This window comes from Astatotilapia calliptera, chromosome 12 (genome assembly GCF_900246225.1).
Source record: "Astatotilapia calliptera chromosome 12, fAstCal1.2, whole genome shotgun sequence".
Taxonomy (NCBI): domain Eukaryota; kingdom Metazoa; phylum Chordata; class Actinopteri; order Cichliformes; family Cichlidae; genus Astatotilapia; species Astatotilapia calliptera.
The window spans coordinates 15417777-15424435 of NC_039313.1; the positions used below are offsets into that span (position 1 = coordinate 15417777).

The 6659-nt window shown below is 39.9% G+C and overlaps 1 protein-coding gene across 8 annotated transcripts in view; it reads right to left on the reverse strand.

Moving 5' to 3' along the window:
• Window positions 1-6659, reverse strand: part of frmd3 (FERM domain containing 3) — a 60654-nt gene that overhangs the window by 53185 nt on the left and 810 nt on the right. The gene's annotated exons all lie outside the window — the stretch shown is intronic.

A 6659-nucleotide genomic window follows, 5' to 3' on the forward strand; every position in this document is an offset into this window, starting at 1 on the left:
ATTGCTGAGTCAGATTTATATGTATTATAAAAAGTCTTTCTCAGAAGCAAGTCTCCTCACTCAGCAGCAATCTTAAAATGTCTCCTAAATGGCCACTTATCTGGGAACTTATTATCAATCTGGTCATTAAAACTGGATCAAATCTGATGAAAAAACAAACAAAAAGTTGAAAGGTTTAAAGACTACGAGGCAAAACTGTATCGTTTTATATTTCATATTTCTGTATAGTTTTCATATTTATATCCTGTTCATAGCCTGTACATACTTATAGTTATAGCATATTCATAACATACCTTCATACCGCGTACATTGTAACATACCCATAATAGACCCATATTTTGTACCCTCATACTTATAACAGACCCATTTCTGTAATATATCTATATATTTATATTATGGCTAAAGAACTTTCTGGATGGATGCAAAATGCATTTCGTAGCCTTGTACTTGTGACATGACAATGACAATAAAGTTGAATTCTATTCTATTCTAAACATGGTTTTAAAAAGCTTTTGTCCCCTTTAATTTGTCTTTCCAACTTCATATTTGCTGTTGCAGGTTCTCCCAACAGTTAGATTTCAGGTTTCTTTGAATGCCACACAGTACACGATTTGTTTTAGGCTGTAAATGAGCCTTTTTAACAAATTTGTGCACTACAGTGAAGAAAATTGAAAAAATGACAGTGATGTTATGTGTCCTGTGTTCCTCGTAATCATATAACAGTCATACACAAAAAACGAAGTGTTTCCCCTGATTCAACAGCCTGCAGAAACACCTTTGGCAGCAACGGTGTGTCTCAGTGTCTTTATCAGTCTCTCGTGTTGTTGTGGAGGATTTTTGGCCCACTTTTCATTACAACTTTGCTGCAGTTCATTGAGCTTTGTGGGCTTTCATTTATGCACAGCTTTCTTAACATCCCACCACTCAATCAGCTTGATGTCTGCACTTTGACCGGGCCATTGCAACACTTTGATTCATTTCTTTTTCAGACTTTCTGTTGTAGATTTGCTGCTGTGCTCGGGATCATTGCCCTGTTGTATGACCCAGTTTCTGCCAAGCTCCAGCTGCCCAACAAATGGACTTTGGTATACATAGAAAGTCATGGTCGACTCAGAGCCTGCAAGGTGCCCGGTCCTGTGGCACAAAATAAGCCTAAAATGTTGTCCCGTTGCGCTCGGTATGAGGTGTTTATACTTGATTTGTTGTGTTTGATGTTCTCCAAATGTGGCTCTGTGGCTCTTAAAAAAGTCACGCCTTTTCAGTCCATTTTTAATTGTGCATCATGAACTTTGACATTTATCATGCTGAGGCCTGTGAACTCTAAAATGTAGCTCTTGGTTTTTTTTTAATTATTTATCTGAGCATTGTAAGGTCAGACGTTGGGGTGAAATTTCTGGGGCGATCATGGCATGGTCTTAACACCAAACTGAATGATCCAGACCAGCAAACTGCCAAAAATTGTGCTCCATAGAGATGTTTACACTTGCATGAGTATACCTGGCTGCCACGAGCCTTTTTAATTCCAATGGAAATAAAAATTGTGAACTTTTTCCCCCACTGGACAGAGTCCAGTGAAAACTTTCTTTTTCACATGTTTGTAAATGACTAGAGCTTTAAATTAACCTATTGTTTTACTAGGTTGGTATACTTTCAGGTTTTGTCCAGCCCTGATTATGTCAACACAGTTGAAACCCAGTTTAATTTTTAATCATTTGCTCTTTGCTGTTTGTGAAATGCAAAAACAAAAATAAAAGTCACCTTACCATATCCACTAATGTTTACATTTAACTGATGATTTCTCAAACAGTTTCTGGCATTCAGCATTTAGAAACCAGGGCAACAAATAAATATACATTTAAAATAAAAGAACAATTCAAAGCAATGGAGAGAGAGAGGTGAAGAAGAGAGTGCAGGCAAGGTGGAGTGAGTAGAAAGTGACAGGGGTGATTTGTGACAGAAGGATAGTAGCACAAGTGAAAGGGAAGGATCGCAAGATGGTTGTGAGATCTGCTGTGATGTATGATGTGGAGACAATAGCACTAACAAAAAACAAAAATGAGGAGGCAGAGCAGAAGGACAGCTCAGATGGAGTGTTTTGAGACAAAGTTAGAGAGGAAAGGCTCTAACAGAAGAGTATGCAAGGGATAACAGGAGGCAGATGATGTGCTGTGGTGACCCCTAAAGAGAGCAGCCAAAATATAAATGATGAATTCATACCTAACCCCATATTTTTATCAACTAATAACAATGACAAAAAAGCATCAGGGTGATCTATAGTCAGGTAAAGGTCAGCATAACAGCAGCAACAAACACATTTTCCCTACATAAATCTGATTTAATCAATTTAAGCTCAGCACAAGCTCTTGGAGTTAAAGTCTGATATTTTCATTAACGGACACAAAGATGTGACGGAAAAACAAACGCTTTATTCTGTTGGCGCATTTTTTCAAATAAATTAATCGTTCAGACTATTTTTATTGTCGACCTGAAAAACCATCTCCCAAATAATAATAATGGATACTTTATTGATCCCCATGGGGAAATTACTTGTTTTTCTCTGCATTTGACCCATTCACTCAGTGAAGCAGTGGGCAGCCCACTAAGCAGGCGCCCGGGGAGCAGTGTGTAGGGACGGTACCTTGCTCAGGGGTACCTCAGGGTAGCCGTTAAGTGGATTCGAACCGCCGACCTTCCGATCATGGGGCGACCACTTTACCTACTGAGCTATCCCTGCCCCCTCAGTCAGTCAGTAACCAGCAACAGCTTCACAACTGCGAGGCCAAAGTGAAAATCCTCGGGCTCTGTAGAGACTAAGGAAGCCACAAACGAGATGGTGCACCTGGATGACACACTGATCAGCCGTGTCTGACGAATTATAGTCTGACACCAGCTTTCTTAAGCAGTCAGTTTGCTTTCTCTTTATACTGCCAATTAACCTCCAACATACTTCAGTAATAAACAGCACCATACACAATCATGAGCAACTCCAGCTTCAAACTGCCTCAGTGTTTGGTAGCGCTTCATTCTCTTGACTGGATAAAAATTGGTTCTTATTTATAGAACTGAGTCCTAATTGGCTCCTACAAGCTTTCCAACAACAGAAATACAATGCGAGTGTTATCTGTATCACCGGGGAAGAATGAGATTGAAAACTTCTAGCAAATATTGACACTTTTTTCTTCTACTTGATTAAAACTTCAAACAACAGCCTTATAAAAATCAGTCAGTATCGCCTCTTATTTATCTTAGTTATCGAGCCTCTTTTTGGAGATTCTAAAGTGCAATTCCACCAAACGTGATGAGCAGAAATCGTATATTTGTTACATTTAAAGCAGACAGTAAATGCACCACATGTAAGGAGACCTCCAGAGTGCAAGAGGTTAAATTTAAGACCATTTATTCATAACTTTCACTGTAAAGAAAATAAACTTATCATCCCTTATCGCGTCCTTTATATTAAGCCTGTTTTATATCATTCATGTTTACTACCTACACTCACCGGTCACTCTATTAGTCGCACTTTGCTTTTAGTGTGTTGGACCTCCTTTTGCCTTCAGACCTGTCTTAATTAGCAGCAGGCAGCAACAAACAGCAGCAGCAGTTGTTTTTCAGCTGCACATCCATGATGAGAATCAGAGAAAGTGGCTACACTGTGATCATGAAGTAGCAGTAACACTCAGGTAGGCAGTACCATTTAAATTATGCTTAATTGATGATAATATCCCCCACACCAATACATCGACAACAACCTGAACCTTTGATACAAAGCAGGATGCTGTTTATGGTCAATTCTGACTCTACCATCCAAATGTCACTGCATAATCTGAGACTCATCCAATCATGCAACCTTTTTCTAATCTTCTATTGTCCAATTTTGGTGAGCCTCAATTTTCTTATTCTGACAGGAGCGGCACCCACTGTGGTCTTCTGCAGCTTTAGCCCACCTGCTTCAAGGTTTGAGATGTTGTGTGTTCAGAAATGGTCTTCTGCATACAAATGGTTATTTGAGTTACTTTTGCCTTCCTGTCGGCTCAAAGCTGCCTCATCATTCTCCTCTGACATCAACAAGGTATAGGATAGGTGTACCTAGCAAAGTGCAAAACGACTGCAAAGTTACTTGAATTGTTCAAGTCACTTGAACATCCCTTTGTTTTCTGCACTGCGCTGGATATTGCCTTACAAGTAATTATACTGGGTGGGGTGTTTCGAGACTTTAAAGTCTTCAGGATTATCTATGCAGTGCCAAATACTGTGTCCCCAAAGGGAGCAGCTAATGCACCAGTGTCTTTAATCCAGAGTCAACTGAACTGATGCCTTAGAGAAAAGTTAAAGGAATCAAGGGCATCCCAGACTGACATTACACTCTATTCAGTCGTGGTTTGTGCTCAGAAGTACATTTTAGGAACTATTCAAACACACAGTTCTTTCAATTTTCCTATTTTCATTATATGTTTGTCATTTTATTCTGACCTACATATGCAGGACAATTGGGAAAAGCTGACAAAATAAGAAATGCAAAGAGGAAAAAAAAAGAGCAGATAAAGTAAGAGATGGAGGTCTCCTAGCAGCGGTAAGAGGAGACGCGCTGTTGTTGAGAAGCAGAAGTGTAGCATGAGGAGCACAGGAAACATCATGAAATATGTAGGAAGGAGCAGCTCAGCACCGGAACACAAAGCCATTAAAGAAAGCCCTGGAAAATGCAGTCAGCTAGAAATATAAACGTCCATTTCCGTATCGTTCATAAATACTCTCGCGCATGGATAAAAGCACACACACGCTTTCACATCTCCTGGAAAAAAAAAAAAGTAAAAGCTTTAATACTCATGTACACAGTTTAACACATTCTTCTGCTCTCAGAGACGCAAGCACGAAACTGTACATGCATTATCAGCACTAAACACAAAGAAAACAGAGCCAATCTCGTCTCTCCTCTCTCTGCTCTCCTCCTTCTCTTCCACTGGACCTGAAGATGTTTTTTAAATCATTGATTGAGTACATGCAGGAAACCAGCAAGACAGCTAGTCTGACATGCAGCAAGTGCTCTCAGTCTTTCGGGTTAAACAGCAGACCAGCGGACAACTCGCTCCGAAGGCGGTTTAGGGCGAGAAGAGGTGGCGCTCTGAGCTCTGAGCATTCACTTCGCCCTCAGCCCCGTACAACTCAGGCTTGTCAACAAGGTGCTTCAGCTGTGTGGAGGATTTGGTGCAGTGCTGAAGATGTAAGTGAAAAAAACCATAGCACAGTGCAATAGAATCCAGTCATATTGTGACTTGGCACTTATTTGCTGTTCAGCATTTCATATATTTTTATGTGTAATAATGCATCATAAACTGGAAGACTGACGGGATTTTATGTTTATCTCTCTGGCAACAGCTGCAGCTCAGGGCTGGAGGGGCTGTGGAGCCTCACAGGATTTAGTTTGTTTGTGAAGACTGGAGGAATCTATACTTTCCTTTGTTCAAGCAGTCTTAAAACGTCCCAGCGTTAGATCTCAGGTGAGGATAGTTAAAGGATTCATTGATTGGATCCAAGGATCGGGTTTTACAAAGCACATTGATTTGGATTTGACAGGATTTCAGTTTTGTTGTGGTTTTAATTTTGTGCTTCGGTTATCAGTCTGCCTGAGCTAATGTCTTCACTTAAAGATGAAATTTTCATTTCAGATTAAAAAAAGATTACTGATCAGACACAGTATCACCACATACTGGACAGTATGGCAGATTTTATTTTCTTTTATTTTTACAACACATGCCCTTTCTGACATACACCGGTGGGATTTGTGTCTCTTTTCAGAATCAAACCAACGATATTTTGCTTTTTGGACAAACGTGGGACCAACTACACTAGGAGAGTAGCAAAAAATGTCTTCTTCTTCTTCTTTCAAATAAGAGGACTTCTGACAAACACATGACACATAGCAGAGCAAAGGATGCTTTTGGAAAGACTTATGCCACACCTTTATGTGACATTAAAGATATTAAAGCACAGAGTTGATCTTTTCCTGTTAATATTATTCACAAGCCCATTTTTAAAGTAATGAAAATTATTTTTTTCTTGGTATATATGTGGGTACATTTATTTTAACAGAAATTTAAAAAAAACTGAAAGTAAGTTGCAGATCTTTTCAGCAGCTCATGTTAGGTCAAACTGCAAAAAGCAATTGAAAGTGATAGTTATAGACTCGGTTTCTCCGCAATGGAGATAGCTCAGCATAAATACCTGCATCACGAACTCAGTGCTTTACAGTGACTATCTTCACTGTCTGATAAAGACACTTGCTGCTGCTGCTGGTAGAGGGTATGTATTATCATCTCTGTGGCAAACAGAAATGAGACCACACAAGTAAAGCACATCAGTGTTTCCGTCTCTCTCCCACTCAGCCAGCCACAGCCTCTCATAATTGCAATCAATAACTCAAACAGTTTCCGTCCATGTTATCACTACTATCATCATCACCACCACGCCCATGGCGCTCCATCGTTTTATCTTCTATAAATCAAAGTTCATGAGACTTCACTCTATGGCAGTCACATCTAGCCACGGTGACCACAACGCAAATGCATGGATCGCTACTGGGCTTGCTGTTTTCTCTCCACTGCCTGAATCGTCTGAGCAAGGCAGCAACCTTTCCAGTAATTTACAGCAGAAGGGAAATTAAG